The sequence below is a fragment of the Pezoporus wallicus genome, unplaced genomic scaffold, assembly GCF_028554395.1.
Source record: "Pezoporus wallicus isolate ANWC-B61680 ecotype Strahan unplaced genomic scaffold, APGP_CSIRO_Pwel_v1 contig_6274, whole genome shotgun sequence".
In the NCBI taxonomy this organism is placed as follows: Eukaryota; Metazoa; Chordata; class Aves; order Psittaciformes; family Psittacidae; genus Pezoporus; species Pezoporus wallicus.
The window spans coordinates 835,547-854,401 of NW_026635738.1; the positions used below are offsets into that span (position 1 = coordinate 835,547).

Genomic DNA, 18,855 nt, shown 5'->3' on the forward strand with positions numbered 1-18,855 from the left:
GGCACCCAGCGGGTTCTCTGGCCCTGAGTCCCCGTGTCCCTTCCTGTGGTGTGGGTTCGGTCACACCACGAAGCTCATTCTCTGCGGCTGAGCTTCAACAGAAGGGACTGAAGTCTCTTAGGTCTGAGCGGTATCTATTTACATATGTCTGGGAAAGGCTTTCTTCTCCTTCTGTGGAGAGAAACCTGAGCAGACCCCAGGTGGGTCCTTAACCCGCAGCTCTTCTCCCTGCTAAAGCCTCAGTGCAACCTCACTGTCCCCTGAGGAGAGTTCTGTGTCCCCCACCCAGAAACTCCTCTCTGCTTTTAGCAAAAGCTTCATCTGGAAGCGTGCACTGCTCCTGAAAGTATCAACTGCCGTTTTATCTGAGCTTATGTTTTCGTGGCCTGCACTTCACACGGTGGGTGTTTTCTTTGGGGCCTGCGTACATCTAAAACAGGTCAAGTATGTCAGCTAATAATGGATAAGTAGGAGACTTTTACTGGGGTGTTGGTTTTGCTTTTAAAGAGCAGAACTTCTAGCTCGTCTTGTGCCCGTTCATTCGTGTTTGATGGAAAGTAATGGAGTTTTTTTGTTGTTGCGTATTGTCGGAGTGATTATTTTGCGTGTGTTGGGCCCACAGCTCCAAATCCCAAGTGGAATTTCAAGTAATCTGCGTTGTGCTGAGCAGGATAAACATCTCGGGCTGCTTTCAGCTTCCAGGGGCAAATGAATTAAAGCTGGAGATCTGTTCAGAGCCAGGAAGGGATTGGGAGGCTCCTGATGACCTTTGACTGGAAGCAGCTGAAACCTGTGGGAGCTGTGGCTGTCCCACAGTGAAGCTTCCCGGGGTGTGGTTGTCTGTGCAGGATCTTTGCTCCTGCAGCAAGTACCTGCGGGTGCCTCAGCAGCCTGGCTCCGCAGCAGTGGTGATAAAATACAGGCAAGAACCTGTAATTGGTTTTCATTAAAACTCTTTAAAATGACATGGACTGATTCAGTTTTATAAGCTTAATAGCTAGGTAATAAACTTAAACTGTTACTCTTCCCTGTTTTAGTTGGTATTAAATACAAGCACGTTTTTATTGCTTCTCTTTGCTGTGTGTTTTAATAATAACATATCTTAAGTTAGTTCTTAGTTAAGTATCTTTTAATAATGAAGTATCTCAAGTTAGTCATACGGATTCTTTACACAAGAATATGCAAACTTTTCTTTGAATTAAATAGAGGTAAGAAGACTCTGAACAGTGAGTGTAGTCGTAAAGCTTTGACCAGTGCTTTTTTTATGTGTAGATATATATCTGTATATATAGCAGTTATACCCTCATACTTGTAAGGGCTTTGAATGAACTAAACTGTCCCTTCCAGGGGTTCCTTTGCGTGGTCTTGGTAGCACAAACTGGTACTCACCCTTTTGTTGCTGACCTTCATATTTGATGCTTTCCAAGTTAAAGAAAAGTGCTTATGTTTGAGATAAATTTCAGCACTGTTGGGAACTTAATTTATGGAGGTGGTTTGGGGATGGGAGGGGAAGAAACAAAGCTCGGGAGGTTTGTGCTGGCTTTTGTGATGTCTGATGACTGTACATGTAGGAGCTGTAACAGTGGAAACTCGGTGAAGATGTTACCATGTTTCTTAAAGCAAAGAGTATTTGTGTGCATGACTGAGCATTGTTTTTTCTTAAACCTGTTTTTATCTGACTGTTGTCTGTGAAGAGGTTGAAAGTCATCATTTGCATTAGATGTTTGCTTAGACACAGTGTTTTAGATAGTGAGTGCTTTTGAGTGCATCAAGAAATGAAGCCCGATTAGACCAATCAGTGTACAAAGAAGGAGAAACGGTTCATTTCACAGTTCTGATCAAAGTTAACTTAAAATACACATTGTTTCAAGAGGTATCAACTGTGCTATTAATTAATTGGTGAATATTTAGTGCTGCTCATCTCCTTACACTTCATGTACGGGCCAAGCATTCCAATAATCACCGGGGTCTTACTTCATTTCCCAAAGTGCCATCACTTAGCAGTGACAGATCTGTAACTGGTTTCACTTACAAGTATCAGGGCTGAAGCTGTTGGATTTCGGGTGGTGCTGCGTTCTGTAGTTGTGGTAAGCTCTGTAGAGCTTGTGGGAGCTACGACAGTCATCAGTGAGTGGGATCTTGCAGGCATTGTCTGGTTGTGTAAATGCCTTGAAGAGAAGCAGTGTTTGGAGGAGCAGTTTGAGCTGTGCTGGGGGTCACGTCCCCCCATCTCTGTAGGCTTTCTGCTTGGGGACATGATGTAAACTTACTTTCTCTGGGACATGCACCCTTCGATGTAATCTTTAACTGGCTGCTGCTTTTCGTGGTCCTGTGTTTGGAAGGGATATCTTCTGCTGCTTTTTCACTCATTCAGAGCTTTTCTCACCATAATTGAGGGGAAGGAGCGCAGGGATGGTACCATGAGGCCAGCAAACCTTGGCTCTGCATCAGTGATGTGTCTTCACTGGGGTTTTGTTCCCCTTAACAGGGACATTTAACTCTCAAATAATTCAGGACTTACTCCATCCAGCTTGCCATAGGTGTGAATGACATCCCAAGGTTGGCATTCTTGTCCTTTTACCATGAATATGTGACTTAAGATCAGAGGAGTACCACCTTAGCATGGAAAATGGGATGGGAAAGAGCTTCCTTGAAGCAGAGCAATGGCATTTGCAGGAAGCCTGTGAGTCTGCATGGATAGTATTCTATAGAATTACAAAATATATGTAGGAAACTAATTAAGGAGGGGATTAGCTGAGTGGAACAGGATTCCAGGATAATTAATAGATGTGTTAAATATTTTACAGCAATTACCTTGTGGATGTTGTTGGGTGCCATAAGACAAGTGTTCAGTCTGTCACCAAGTACTTAGTTTTTGTGTATTAGATCTGTTGTAAGTGCTGCAGGTGCTAGTGAGGGTTTCTGTTGAGGGGAACAACTCAAGCTCTCATTAACCTGCAGAGCAGAATATCAGTTTCTTGTCTGTTTAAACTTGGGGGAAAGAGGGAAATGAAACAAGATCATTTGCCTTTCATTGGAGCCTGGCAGCTCAAGTCTGGTCCCTTTGGTTTTGTTGACTGGTGCAAGCTACACTGGTGCTTTGCAGGGACTGCCCAAGGTGGCATCAGTGCTTTCTTAGGGCAGCTGTAGCTGGAGGAGCAAACCCTGGATCATGGCATGTGTCTTTCTCACGTCATCGTGAAGGATCTCCCGTTGAGTCACAGGCAGGTCAGGGCTGGGATGTGCAGTGGAGCAGAGGCACGGCTTACCGGGAAATCGCTTCCATGTGAGCAGTGTTAATGCATCAGAATAAACTGGCACCTTGACCATGACAGATACCAGCGTATCACACAAAAGAACTAGCTCAAAGCTAATCTTCTTTTGAGCTCTACCCCAACTCCAGCCTACACAACTGGAAGTAGCTTGGAACTTGTAGTGAGGCTTAAAAAATGAAGGGGAGGAAGTAGAGAAGAAAAGGAGTAACTTTCATTCTGAACTTCCTGATTGTCAGCTGGCCTGTGATTCCCAGAGACGATCTCATGGGGTTGCTTTTAATGGGGGTTATGTATTAATTCCTCTAAACCTTCATCTGTTTTAAGGACCAAGGCTCGTATCCACTGATACGAGCGTATCTGTATGCACATTTCATGTGTGCTTCATCTGGGTACAGTGCGTTCCGAAATGGAAGTCGTGGAATGTGTTTCTGTAGGTGCCATCTTGTGTTGTGAGATGCTGCCTTCCTGCTGTGGGAAGCATCCCAGGGATGCTTCCTGAGCAGATCCTCCTCCTGGCGGATCAGCTCTGTGTTAGGCTCAGAAATCATAGGCAGGATTACATTATGTACACCATCAACAAGGTAATTGTTCAGTATCTGTAAGTGCTTGTCTTCGCTTCATACCCGTTTATAAATGACAAAGGGAGACAGGTTTTGGTGAGAAGCTCAACAGCTATTCCACTTTATAGCTGCAGTCATCTCTACTGAAAATAAATGTTCAGAGGCATTATTATTAAAGGCTTTCAAGTGACACTTTAATAAGCATTCAAACTGCGTAGCTAAGTAATTTATGTGAGGAATGAGTCCACAGAGGGGTTTGTATCACACTGTTTACTTACCGAGCACCAGGCTGGTAATCAATGGCACTTGTTAGGCTGTGTAACATTGTGAGTTGGGCTTTCCTGCCTCTGGGGACACAGCTGTGGATGTTGTGCCCATCAATTTCATTTTCCATCTTTCAGGTACAATCAGCAGAATAATGTACAGGTTAAAAATTGCTCCAGCCAACCGGTCTGGAAGGTGCAGGGCTGGTGCAGTCGTGTCAGGTCGACGCTGCTGGACGGGTGGATATACTCGCTGTCTGCTCAAGAGATACTCTATCTGCCCTTAGGCTGTTGCAGTAATTTAAACCAGGGACAGGCAGATCTGACTAATTAGAAATCTGAAAGAGGCCACAAACAACCATAGATCTTTTGTTATGCAAGAAGCTAACTTCTGTAGCTTCTTCACTAGTTTTCCACCATTTAAACACAACTTCTTGTGTACAGATAGGTTTTTCCAGGCCCTGTATGCATGACATTACCATGACACAAGGGGAGTATTTGAACGTATCTTTTAATAGCTCATGCCCTGCATAAAAGTTGCAGTGCTGAACTATATTTAGGATTTCTTCAAGCCACTTGGCAACGTGTAAGTCGTGAGTTGGGGTTGGTGTGGTTGTAACATCACTATTACATTGTGTGAAACGTTGTGTTAGAATGCCTGGTAGTGAATGATTGTTCAGCGAGGAGCTGCCTACGCTTGCTTTGTACAGGGGAAAACCTGCTGGGAAGTGACAACTTTTAGTGGTGCTTCATGGGAAAAGCAGATGCCTCATGTTATTAATTTTTCATTCCTGCTAAAGTGTTATCCATTGATCCCAGTCTTTTACAGAATTGTCCTGTGAATCATTTCTTAAAGAGGTTCTTTTACTCCTTCGTCTTTTGGTGATAGTACTTTGTAAGCTAGCTTTTACAAGCATCCAGGGTGGTAAAACAAGAGTGCACTCACCTCTGATAAGCCCAAACCACTTAAATCAGTGTAATATTAACCCTACAAGGCCATTTAATGTCCAAGAAATAGTTCTTTAATGTTTTTCTAGCTCTTATTTGGAAAACGCAATGATTGTGACCCCAATATTTGAAAACTCGTGGCTCACCCAAGCATCCTTTAAAAGGTTACCCATGATAAGCGTTACTTGCTTGGAATGCTTGTTGTCATTGGCAGAGATCTGTGGAAAAGTGGTAAACAACATTGAAATAACATTCATATTTATGGGCAGGGGAGAGCCTGCTTTGTGCTTGGTCTTTTAGGCTGGCATTTGGCTGCAGCTGAGTGCTCATGAAAAGGAAAAGCAAAATCTCATGTCCGTGTTTAGAAGAGTTATCTTAAACATTTCCTGTTTATCTCCAAATGAAGTTCGAGGTCTCTTTAATGAGAAAATTGACTTAGATCTTTCTGGAAGGCAGATTAATTCAATGACAGGTTTACAGGCTTGGAGGAGATTGAATTAGGGCAGATCTGTTTCCCTGAGCATGTGCAGGCGCCTGGGCTCTGTGCAACTGTCAGGGACTGATTGAAATAAAATGTGTGTGATTGCTAAAGCACTTGTGTACGAATAGGAAAGGGAATGCATTATCTAAACATCTGTGTGGTAGCAGCCTGGCTGTTGAACAGGCAGAGCAAGGAGGAGGTAAGCTTGATACTGACTGAGACACTGGAGCTGGCTCCATAAACTGTTCATTACCTCTTGGCTACTGCCGGGCTCCTGTATGGGCTCCACAGCAGCACAAAACGTCATGAAATGGCGTTTCCATGTGAGATGTAAGCAAAGAACCAACAGTTTCCCCTTTAACACCACAGCTCAGCCCCAGCAGGAGCAACAGAGCTCCTTGGTATCTGCGTATTTATCTGTTTCCTGTGCCCTTTGGGGAGCTCGGACACAATGTAATGCCTTATGCAGCTTGGGAATCTGATTTTTCTAACAGCACAAACTTCCAATTATAGAAAACATGCAGCTATTATGTTTTCAGTTTGGGGCTGCTTCTGGTGGTAAGACTTGGCACTTGTTGATGTATTTGTGACTGCCATTAATGCAGCAAGAAACGGAAGAGCTTGGGGATGTGAATTGTGTCCAGGCTGTGGTCTAGGTTAAGTTTTGTGAGCAGGTCTGTTAATCCCATCGGTGAGTGTACCCTTTGAAGAAGATTGCTAAAGCCAAAGGAAAAATGACTTGAATTGAAGCTGAAGACTTCGTAGTGACTTTCTTCAGTTGTGTCTCAGAGGACAGGCTCTGAGCTGGTGAGGTCTGTAAGGCTGGTGCTGCTGGTGAGAAGCTGCGTTGCTGTATGGGAACCCCTGGTAAGAAGAGACGTTTTGTGTGGGAGCAGATGGTCAAGAAGGAAAGCAGTGTTTCTGCCCTGCTTTTAGGTGTTCCTCCAAGGTCTGTAAAGGCAGTCAGTATATCAGTGTCTCTTAACTCTTCAGGGACCAGAATGCTCCCCAGCTGGTTTAAAGTGTAGGTTTGTTAAGAATCCTCAAGATTAGAAACTATTAATAAATGATGCTGTGTTTTTAAGAAGCTTATTTCCCTGCAGAAGCTGTTTGCTGTGTCCTGCTGTGCTCTTGGTGCATTGCAGGGTCCTGTATCCAGAAAACCACCGTGTGAAACTGTCTAGATACTTCCCATCGCAGTTGTGCTCTTGCAGGGCAGCACCAGCTTTTAAATTGATGAGTAAGTATTTGCTCAGCCTCAGATTAAAAAGCCTCATCGCTTGTGATCCGATTCCAGACCACATGAAAACCTTGGAGTGCCCTGACGGGGCTGCATCTGCCTTGCCCAATGTCAGGGGGCACAAGCAGGATCTGCAGGAAGGGCGTGATGCTTGGGAATCCCAGATGCTTGTGGCTGCCAGTTGTGTCTGCCTTGGAAGGTTCTGGAGCCAGAGGTGGCTTCTGATGTCTGACAGCACCAGAAGCCACCTCTGAAGCACCGGGTGACATTCATACCTGATGTCTGATAGTACCAAGCGTGTGGTGGTCCCTGTGTTGGCTTGCATCATCATTGCTACGTGGAAGTCTGCCTTACCCACCAACTAGAGAATGCGTTGGAGCTGTGGCCTGCTCCCCTGCTTCTCAGAAAACCGAACTGTGATAGTTTCAGCTATTTGTTGTAACTTTAAGTGAATCTTGTATGAGACAGTCATGTTCCTCTGTGCCCGCAGTGGGTGAGGATGAGGCTCTTGAGTGCATTACCTTGTTTTTCTGAGCAGTGGGTGCTTCCGGAGTAGATGAAGCTTCACTGATTTTGCTTCCCCTTAATAGAGGCAGAAATGGTTTTCAAACTTACATAACCAGTTCTGGTATTTGGTGGTGAAGAGTGACTTGGTTTAGTTGTGCTAAATTTCATTGACTTGAAGGCACCTTAATAAGACATTGTGCTTTCCAGTAGGGAGCTAGCTAAAGCCTCTTGGTGAGAAAAGTTACAACTCTGTGGCAGAGGCTGTGTGCCAGCCGCTGAGTGGGCAGCGTGTAAAATACTTGAGATTTTTTTGTTGCAGAAAAAGAAATTAAAAGATTCCAATCTCAGGGATTTGAGGGATATTGACCTCCTGCGTGCATGTCCTCATCTCCTTTGGCTCTGTTCGCATGCTACTGCTTGATGAAACAGATCAGGGGACTGATAAAATCATACAATCCCAGAGTGGTTTGGCTTGGAAAGGACCTTAAAGCTCCTCCAGCTCCAACCCCTGCCACAGGCAGGGACACCTTCCCCTAGAGCAGCTTGCTCCAAGCCCTGTCCTGCCTGGCCTTGAAGATCACCAGGGATGGGGCAGCCACAGCTTCTCTGGGCAGCCTGTGCCAAAGAAGGGAGTGTCTGTCTCTGGAAAGCCCAGTCTTACGTTGCCTTAAAATGATGGATAAAATGTCCTTTTTGTGCAGATATTGGGTGGTTTCACAAGCATTTAAAGGCTCTGAGGCAGCCAGAATGATCCTGCCAAGCCCAGAACTTTGGGCTGGTGTCACAGCACATAACCGGAGCCTGAGTCACTCTCCCTGGCCTGGACCTGTGCAACTGTGGTGTGGAGGACCAAAGGGAAGCTGAAAGAGTAGGAAAGGATGTGTTGTCAGGGGTGTTAGGTGCATCTGAGGTGGAGGCTTTGGTGTGAAGGTAAAAATATGCTTGTTGTGAGAGCTGCTCAGCACAGGGGCAGCTGGGCACCTGCACTCATAGGTACAGCCCGATTCTTCTTGCATTTATTCATTTAAACCATATAATCCTGGGGTTACCCTGTTTGTGGATGAAGCTGAGATTCCCTCATTCTAACCTTATCTGATGGTGGCTCTTCCGAGCAAGTAACTTTAATATCAGTTTATACCCAGAGTCAAAAGCCTAAAATAGTTATGATTTAATCTACTAAACTAAGTGGAAGTGATTTACTGAGTGGTTTCAGTCCGGTACTGTAACGTGACACTTGGAATCTATGAAAGCAAACGTATTTCTTAGATACTCCCATGGTATTTTTAGGTTATGATAATGAATCTGTGCCCAGAACCGCTCTTCAGAGGTCCTTGTATTGGCAAATGAAGTGCCAAATATATGGGAGGTGGCTCAATGAAGAGTGTCTTAATGTGCTACAAATATATTCTAATATTAGGCACTGTTTCCAGAAGGAAAGGTTTCATAACTTAAAAGAAGTAGGTCCATTTTTGGTGTATAATGAGAACCCCATGACCCATGTTGGGCCTTGCATAAGGCATCAGTTACCTGTCTCCATTTGCCACAGCTCTGATCCGAAACCTGCAGGAGTTTAACACTGGCAATTAATAAACCGGGTAAGGTGCGGCTGATCCCCGGTAATTCACAACCAAGGAGCATCACGGTGCTTGGTGGTGACACACCAAGTGATTTGAACAGCTCCCTGTGCTTGATTACCTCATGTTCAGGGCTGCCTCGTGGTTGCAGGTACCAGTCTTGACAGGAAAGCTAAATTTGATCCTCAGCGCCTGTTGTGCTAAAAGCAGCACTGGTGTCTAGACAAGAATATGGGGAACTTCCACGTAGCCTTTTATCTGCAAGGTTGCTTTGTTGACTGAATTGGAACATTTTGGTTAAAATGTATTCCTTAGGAACCGGATAGCCTTAAAAGCTCTGAGATTACCAGGGCTGATGGAAGCCTCGGGATAGTTGCGCATCTCTGCTTGGACAGTGCCGCTGTCTCCACAGGAAGCGTGTTCAGGAATACCGGGTGAGGTCACGAGTTGTGCTCCTGAGTGAGGTGGAGCCTATTTTTCCTTGACACAGATTGTTTTCTTGTGAAGTTAATTGCATTGCAGAGCAACAGGAACATCCTGGAGTGAATCAAGTAAGGATGAGAAATACCCAAACTGGTTTCAGGGGAGAAGGATCAATGGAGGAAAAGGTTTTTCCTTCTGTCTTATGAGTTCTCCTGTGCCAGAAATTGCTGCAGTGAGGCTTTTATACAGATACATGCACTGGCTGTATTGCTGTTTCTAAAGATCCCCAGGGCACTTCCAGAACAGGAATTAATAAAAGGACAACTGGTAACTGGTACAGCTGAGCCTTGCGCAGAGGTGGGTCATTGTTGAGAGCTGCAGTGCTATTGCAGCACATCCCTTGTGGCATGCAGTTGTACACACATCCTTGGTGACAGAGTTAAGGCTACAGAAAACTGCTTCAGCCAGTGGCAGGAAAATGCAGTTATAAAGGTTGGCCTTTCTTAGAAGATATATCTCCTTGCATGCAGATTTGGAAGTTGTGGCTGTGATACTGCTTTGCAAAGTGCAGTAGTTACTCAAATGAGAACCTTTTGGGCTTCTGTGAACTACCTATCAAGCAATGGATGGGAAATGTTAATCCACATGATGAAAAGTTCTGTGTTCTGTAGAAAATGAAGGTAGAAAGGTATCACTTTCATGCGGAAAAATGAAGGTGTGAGCTAAACTGCTGCAGCTTCTGTTTCAGTGGAGCATTTAACTGGCTTGTGTTGCTCTGAGCTGATTTAATACGCAGATTAAGTGTTCTGAACTGATGTTTTTTGTAGGAATGGAACAGTAGGGTAGAGTAATCCTGGATTTGTAACAGCAGGTCCAAGTGTGTGCTCAAGTGCAGCTACAGGTTGTTAAACCTTGATCAGAATATTAGTCTGGGGCTTGTATTTCCTTCTGGGAAATCTAGCAATAGAATTAACTTTGTTTCCTGTTGGAACAGCAAAAAGCATCATGTGCAGCACATGGCAGGGCGGTGATGATGTGGGGCTGTCTGTTGCACACGGCAACAGGCTCTGTATGCGCTGTATCTGAGCGGTATAAACCCATATATGTATAGTCAGTGCCCTAAACCCAGTAATTGGAGGAGTTGTCTCAGTTACAGGCTAATTGTGGGACTTAGCTCAGAAACTTGCTTTCCTGTTGGTGAAACATAATAGAAGGTTCAGGCATTAAGCGTTAATCATGGCTGAAATCAGTGCAGAGGCTTCACTGTGAAGGAGTAAGCACAAAGAATGATCCCTGTTTTGTCACTAACCTGTTGGTTTTATCTAGCTTCAGGTCCCTGAATTCCCTTATACTTGTTTTACTGGTAGGTCAAAGCTCCCAGCTCCTCCTGGCATTTGTACTTTCTATTCCTACTCCATTGTTCTGCCTTTTCTGTGTTTCCTTGTTTTGCTTCTTGTGTTGATTCAGTCTGGTTCCTTTTCAAAGGCTTTCTCTTGCCAGTTTTGTGAATCCCCAGGCTTAAAATAGACCTGTCTGGACAGCGGATTAAATTGAGAACAGCGTTACCTTTGGTGCAATGTGCATTTCTGGATTGGAGTTTTTGACACTTATGCAAGGTAAAATGTAGCTGAAAGGTCCTGCCAAAAGGCAAAAAAGCAAACAAATGTGTAAAAACCACCCAGGATTATTTTTTTTTTAGCAGTTCAGTGTATTTTGCTCATTCCTGTATTGCATATTTTTCCTATTCAAGCATGTCTGTACTGTAAGAAGTTTGTCTTTGCACAAGGTGGTCCTGCTCCTTGGAGGCTTTTCCAGTGGCTGACAATGCAGGACTTCTGGTAAAAGAAATTATAACGTTTAAAAGTGGCTTAAGTTAGAGGGGCCATCCCCGTGGTTTGTGCCTAGATGGAAAGTTCAGGCCGTGTTTGAGGGACTTCTGGTGGGTGGTTGAGGTTTTTTCCCTTCTCAAATGTGAAGGAGTTCTCATGTCAGCAGGTGGTTTGGCAAGAGGCTGCTCCTCGCCTAAAAATAGAAGCTGCCAAACCCACACGAAGGAAATTCATGAGCCGTTCTCTTACCTAGGAACATCAGTTGCTGCCTTAACTCTGTGGTCAGGGTGTACAACTGCAGCAGTGCTCTTGCTGTCAAGCCTCCATTCCCTAGTGTCCTTCCATTTACTGCCACTGGCACAGGGTGCCCAGAGAAGCTGTGGCTGCCCCATCCCTGGCAGTGTTCAAGGCCAGGTTGGACACAGGGGCTTGGAGCAAGCTGCTCTAGTGGAAGGTGTCCCTGCCCATGGCAGAGGTTGGAGATGAGCTTTAAGGTCCCTTTAACCCAAACCAGGCTGGGATTCTGTGGTTCTTTGTGCTTGTGAAGTTAATCTGATTGAAAAATAGGGTTTCTTCCACCCAAGTTAGTTTTCAGCCAGGTCGGTCCTTGGAGCGGGTGACTACTGGCAGATGCTTGTGCCAGGCCCAGGGGGATGTGAGGAACAGAGGGTGGTAGGAGGGGGGGGGGACACCACAGCTTTGGTCAGCAGCTGATGTCGCCTCTTGTCAGTGAAATGTTGGCCCCAGGGTGCAGTTTCATGATCAGTCTGAGCTGCTCTCAGGTAGCTGAAGGGGACAGATTCCCCTCTGGCTGTGCTGGTTCCAGCTCCCCTGCCTGGGGACAGGGGTGGTGCAGCCATGGGGTGGCCCAGGACAACAGGAAACCAGTAATTTATTGCATGTAATTCCAGCCAGAGCTGCCTGTGTCTGCCAGTGGTACAGGGGAAGGCTATAGGGGCCTGTCCCTGAACTTGGGGAAGAGGAACTGCTTCACATAGGATTCCTGAAAGGAAAAAGGATGTAGGGAATCATGCGAGGGAGGGAATCCAACCTCTGCTCCTTGCCATGGGTTTGATGTGATGGTAACTGGAGCTGGCACAACTGAAGGCTGCTGTGGAGAGCTGGGGTGAGCAGCTCAGCAGGGGCAGCCCTGGGAGAGGAGGTGGCTGCAGGCACCTTTATTACTGCTCTTCAGCCAGGTTAATTTTCAACCGGAGCTGGTGCTCCGGTGGGACTCTGGCTGCTGCAGAAGCACAAAGGTGGGATTCCCATTCTGGAGCCAGCTATGTTGGTGCTGGGATTGTAACACTGCCCTTGAGGTGTTGAGGAATGGCAAACTCAATAATGAGTTAGGTTGCTTTCTGCTCTGCTGTCTCTTACATCAAAACTGTACCCAGCTAATTTTAGATAGAGCTCTTCTCCATCAGTAAAAGGTTGTTGCTTGCTCGGAGGAGGGAAAGACCTTGTGTGAAAACAAACAATATAGATAAATAGTGGGCAGTTAAATATTGAAGCCAGTTGTTTACTAAGAGATGGTGTGAGGGTGTTTATGCACCTTTGTTAATGAATTACATCAATAACTTGTTTGAAAAGCTCAAGTTTTGTAGTAATCTTAAATAGGGTGCACCTAGCATGGGAAATGTGAAACTGGTGTGAACTAGCAGGCTAGCAGCAGGTATTTGAGTTGCTGAGACAGTAGTCAACTGGAAGCACTCAGTTGTAAATTGAATTTGTATCCAGAAGTTAAAAGCTCTGTGTCCTCAGGCTACTCACTGAAACATCGCTTCTTTCATCAAGTAATTGCTTTAAATCCAGTTGTGCGTTTAAACCACAATCATGGTTTTGCTGTAAGTTCAACTTAGGTTTAACTAATTCTTGGTGTGTGTGGCTCAGTAATCTTTCGGGATCTGTTAGGCTTAACTGAAGAGTATCAAACTGCACCGTATTTGGTTTAATTCTCAGTACCTAACTTGAAAACCAAGTTATTTTACAGGGAGGGTTGGAGCTCTGAAGGGCAGCACAGGGCCTCACTGCAGTCACTGCACCTCCAAGAGTGGCCCTAAAATAGGATTTGGCGTGAGCCATGGTTGTTCTAAACAGCTAAATTTACTGCCCTGCTTGGGAGGGGAGCCTTGGATCCATTTCACTGAGGAAGGAATTTCAGATCCCCTAATGTGAACAGTCTGTCATGGGTTTCCCTGCGAAGGAGCAGCCTGCCTTCTCTCCAAGATGATTATCTTCCTAAAGCCTGGTCTGCCTTTAATTAGAGCAAGCAGGCTTCATGCCTCAGCACCGGGTGAGGAGATTATCAGAGACATCAAAGCTGCAGCTTTTAGATTGAGGCACTGAGCAAAGCTTGATGGAGGAACTCAATGAGGAAATGAAGGAGGAAGACAGGAGCAGAAATCTTTATCTATTTATTGAGGCCTGAATTGGAGTTGTGCAGCTCCTGGGCTTCTGGAGATACAGATCTTGATTAATGAAACATTTTGGTGCCTCGGAGGTGATGCTCCATGTTTTAAAGCACTTCTAAAGGATTAGTAACTGTATGGCTTAAAATGACTTGAGTGTCACTTCAGTATGAAAGCTGGTTCTGCACCAAGGACTGTCCATAGGAAGTGAGCTGGAGGGTGTCTCCTCTGCTGTGATTTCTGCTGCTAAAGCACCTGATTGACAGCAGAAGCATTTTAATACTTGTGCAGAAGTGTATGTGGTTAATTTGGGTGGAAAACAGGCATAGCAGGCAAACTCAGTCGAATGGGTGGCTGGTTGTGAGTGGTGCTTCCTGCGTACTAATACTGAAAGTGGTGGTTATCATCTGACAGTCACTCTGGTTTTAAATTGTTAAAAATAACTCTGAGAATATTGGTGCTTACCCTTGGGTCATGCTGGTTTCAACCACACAGAGGATCCCAGTTTGTCACCTTTACTCCCTATGTGAATTCTGGGTTTTTTGAGTCAAAACCAGATTAATCTGGGGCTTGTGTGATGTAAGGAACGTGGTTTCTCTGGTACTTGGCCAAACACGTTTCTGCTGTGGCGCGTCTTCAGAACGCTGTGCAGGTGGAGCCAGACTCCTCCATCAAGCTGAGTATTGCCACGGGCTGCCAAAGGAAGCAAAATTAATCCTTTGTAATAAAGTGGGTTTGAAAAGTGGCTTTTAATGTATGTGTTTATGAAGGCCACGGGTGTAGGAAATAAGGTTCCTGCATCACCTCAATTTCTTACAGCCAAAACCAAGCAAAAAGGAAGGCAGATACCACTATAAATACTGATCTATTTCATGTTTGGGTACTGACTGCAGCAGTCGCTTCAGTGTACAGTGAATGGTATCCAGGAGCTTCCTCCCTGAAAAGGCATCACTGGTTTCTCTCTGGTCTTGTTCAGCTGTTTCAGCTCTTTCACCAGATTGAAGCTTTCATTTAGTCTTAAAACTGACATATTTGATAATCAAGCTTCATAAACTTGGATTATGAAATACAGGGTTCATCCAGCTTGGGAGGGAAGCCTGTTCCTGGAATTCAGTATGACATCAGATGAGGAAAGCTGAACCACCTTTGAGTTGCATTTTCTATGCAGTCTCTCTTATTGAATGTGAAAAAAGTGAACCTTTTAGAAGGGAAATTGTCACCTAATTCTGCATTCCTTGTTTTGGAACAGAGCTGCTGATTCTTTCACTTTTTCCTGGCAGCAAATCCTGCCTATTGTATGTGGAAAGCAGGCAGGATGTGCTGCCAGCCCGGTGAAGGTGCTCTGAAGTGTTAACTCGCCAGCCAGCGGAGTTAATCTGGTTACTCCTGGTAACAAACAACTGCTTTGTTTAAGGAAAACCAGACAGCAGGGAAGGCTGGCTTTAACTCTGGCTCATGGTTCGGGTGGATTCTCCTTGCTTCCACTGAAATCTTTCCAGAAATCAGGAATGTGGACGTGTTTTCTTGTGAGCTGCCCTCCTGCGGCATCACCTTCCGCCAGCTCCTCCTCCCATCGCAGCGCATGAGTCAAGGTTTCTGTTTCCACTTTGACATCTGAACTGAGTCACTTGTTCTGTTGTGAATGTCCAGGGTTTTGTGGCTCTTCATGTTAGGTTTGCTCTTGTTGCTTCCTTGTTAACCTTTCGGGAGTGGAAATTTCTACTGGATCCGTAGCTTTGACCTGCTTTGGAGATCAGGCCCTGGGTCAGGGTGCCCCAGTGGTGAGCAGGACCCTGCTGTGAAGCCAGTGAGACCTCAGCTTTTGTTTTGGTGAAGCTTTATTGCATTAAATCTTCAGTGCTGGTGTAATAGAGCTTCTTCATTTCACATAGGGAAATGTAAATTCTTCCTCTGTGGAAGAGAAACACTTCTATCTTGGGAATCCTCATCTGCTGTTTCCAGATGTACAGAGGAGGCTTCTGGCCTGAGAGTGTGAAGGAGCTGTATGATGAAAAAGTGAGGGGATGAGTTTTAAAGCTGTGGGGTGAGAGCTGGTCTGCACATCCTGCTCTAGGCTGAGCCAGGCAGGAAGCTGAGCTGAAGGGCTTTCCCCGAAGGGAGGAGAGAAATAAAACAAATGATGCCATAAAACACTTAGAGTGGGCCAATACGCTTTAAATGTCCCTGCAAGCTAAGGTGTTGTAATTAAGGTGTCTGCAATAAAAAATACACTTTTCCCACTCCCAAACCTCTTGGGTTTTTGCTTGGAGTGAGTTAAAGGTAATTACTCATGGCCATGCCATCCCCAAATAGAAATGGCACCAGCATTGATGTGGCATGGCACATTTCACGTTAAGTATGCTACTTGCTGTCTTGGAAAGAAAAGCTGTGTGGAGAATCAGTCTAGCAACAAAAAGCTTGTTGAAGATGACAGTTCCTCAGTGTTAGGGTATCAGAAAGGGAGAAGCTATAAGTGCTCAGGTGTCTTGGCTGTCATTCACCAGCCGAGCTGTACTCAGAGCGTGACCTGCTCTTTGCTGCCCGTCCCACCCCAGAGCTGTGTCAGGTTGGTTGTCCCGGGGTGGATTTTTGGAGCTGATTTGGCTGAGAAGTAACTGTTCTGTCACCTTATTTCCAGTCAGCTCGGCTGCCTGAGCTGGCTTAGGGCTGAACCCATTGTACCAGTGCAGGAGGGTGAGGAGACGAGGCTGCCACCCGCTCGTGCAGGATGTTGCACTCTCTCAGTGTGAAAAGCAGTTTGAAAGTATTTGTTTTACTGAATTCAGTAGCTTTATCCTCTTCATTTGGTAGGGGGGTAACTGTAGCTGTAACAAATGATTGTTCAGGGTTGGTTTTAAAAGCAGCCTTTTAAAAGGCAGTGCCCAATTTTAATTGGAAAACTTTGTGCCAGTTGATGTGTATCAAGGGTCTGGTGTCACAGGTACCCTGACCCTGTGCTGTGGCAGCCAAACCTCAGTTCTCAGAGACCTTCCTTTCCCATGGGACCAGCTCCATTCCTGTTTCCAGAGCCCGTGCCAGCCCAGCAGCTCTGCTCTGACCAGCCCTGGGGTGCAATGCCAAGCCCTGTGCAGTCCAGCATCCCCCAGGCTCCTGCTTATGCCCCATCACGCCAACACCACAGATGGCACCGGAGGTGTTGGGGGGCTCCACGCTGGGCAGCTCCTGTTTCCCTGCCGTGTGCCGGCAGATCCAGCCTTCCGGAAGCGCGGGGATGGCTCCTGCAGGAACAGCTCGGGCTGGGGCCTCGGGAGGGGCTGGGGAGGCAGGGCATGCTTTCCCCATTAGTAATGCCTTGGAGGGACCTCGGTTTGCAACTGAGAATTAACTGTTAGCGCGGGATCAGGTTTGGTTGCCTGGATGTAAACAGCCATAGCTGTGCTAGTCTGGGCTTCGGTATCAGTTTGGGATGGGCTGTGGTCATGGTATGAGGGGGAGCTGCCAGTGGAGGGTCCCCAGCTGCTGGGCTTGATAAAAGTCCTTGGGAAAAACACTCTGCAGCTAAATCTCCCAATTCTTCATCGGTTCTTGATCCCAGAAGGATTTCTTCATCACTTAGTGCTGCTAGAGAGATACAAGTAAGACCTAACAAGGGGCAAGGGTAGAACTTCAGGTAGCAGTGAAAAAGAAATGCTGTTATTTTCTACAGGTTTGCTGATAAAATAGTTGGCAGCATCCCTTGAAGCTGCAGTTAGGTGGACACTTTGGACTGGTTGTACCTGCTGCTTAGAGGGAGACGGGCACCTTGTAGCTTTTCCCTGCTCAGTAAGGATTAGGCTGTGCTGCTGTCACAAGGTGGCATTTTCTGTTTCATGGTTGTGGGCACTGAGAACTGATATTATTTGGTGGCTCTTCTTGGCTTCCTTATTAAATGTGGAATGTGGGCCTGCAGGAAGGGTGAGGTCTCCTTCTCTCTATTTCTGAACCCAACATCATCATCATCATCGGTGGCTTTTCTGACCCGATGCTGTGCTGCTGCCACCAGGGACTGGGGAAAATCCTTCCCTGACTTCAGAGGGGGAGATCCAGATTTTCCAGCTGAGGCTTTAAATCCTTGATAAACCAGTGAGGTGTACAAAGAGGGCTAGAGACAGAGATGAAAATTGGTTTGCACTCCACCTGGTGATACATAGTCTGCGGGTAGCCATATTTAACATGGAAACAGTTTCTGTTGATACATTACTGTCCTGTCTCTGCTTTTCACTCCAATGGATATAATCCTAGGGAAAAGGAGGGGGAAGGAGAAATGAAACTTTTAATTGGTCTAAAGTTGTACGGAAGCTCTATTCTACTATTTGATGGTATTTAAATGGCCAAAGCCAGAAGCATCCAGCAACTTCACAGTAGTGTAATGAAAAGTCAGTTGAACACCACTATGGAATAATGTTAGCAGGAACATTGATTCCTCCAAGGATAATTTCTGTAAAATGCAGTTTGATTCCCAGGAGCTAAAAGTGAGGTTCCAGTATCCTGCAGTAATTCGGTTATTGCAGCTTGGGTGGGAGGTTCAGTGACCTCTCAGGCAGTGGCTGTGACTATCAGCGGCTCTGAGGTTTAATGATGTTTACATATCCAGTTGTAAGTACTCGGAAAGCCGTTTTGAATTGTGCCTCCCGGGGTGCCTGGTTTCCTTCCTAAAGCTGCCACCGAGGGTAAGGTGGTGTCCTCTCATCTGCTGCGTCAGGTCTTCCCTTCCGTGGTGTCTGGGCTGTGTCACGGCGGTGTGTCAGCAGCCAGGGCAAGGGAGCTGCTGAAACACCCTTGTCTGATCTGACTTTCTCTTTATGCTGAGCAAGGGCCAGAGAGATACACGGGGGAGTTAGCTCAAATCTCGTTGTGTCATGTACATGTGGAAACCAGTGCTGATGTTTTCTTACACAGGTTTCTAGGCAGCAGGAGGAAACTGAGCCCCGAGTGTTTAAATCTGAATCTCTGGAGCTGCTCGAGTGAGTCCAGAGGAGGCCATGGAGATGCTGCAAGGGCTGGAGCAGCTCTGCTCTGGAGCCAGGCTGAGAGAGCTGGGCTGGGGCAGCCTGGAGAAGAGAGAAGGCTCCTTAAGGGGAGACCTTAGAGCAGCTCCAGTGCCTGAAGGGGCTGCAGGAAACCTGGAGAGGGGCTTGGGACAAGGGCCTGTAGGGACAGGCCAAGGGGAATGGCTTTAACCTGCCAGAGGGGAGACTGAGATGAGCTCTTAGGCAGAAGCTCTTCCCTGTGAGGGTGCTGAGGCGCTGGCACAGGGTGTCCAGAGAAGCTGTGGCTGCCCCATCCCTGGCAGTGCTCAAGGCCAGGTTGGACACAGGGGCTTGGAGCAAGCTGCTCCAGTGGA

The 18,855-nt window shown here is 46.1% G+C and overlaps 2 protein-coding genes across 8 annotated transcripts in view; one reads left to right on the forward strand and one right to left on the reverse strand.

Moving 5' to 3' along the window:
* Positions 1-18,855, reverse strand: part of TEX47 (testis expressed 47) — a 149,324-nt gene that overhangs the window by 101,191 nt on the left and 29,278 nt on the right. The gene's annotated exons all lie outside the window — the stretch shown is intronic.
* Positions 1-18,855, forward strand: part of ARHGAP17 (Rho GTPase activating protein 17) — a 44,398-nt gene that overhangs the window by 463 nt on the left and 25,080 nt on the right. The gene's annotated exons all lie outside the window — the stretch shown is intronic.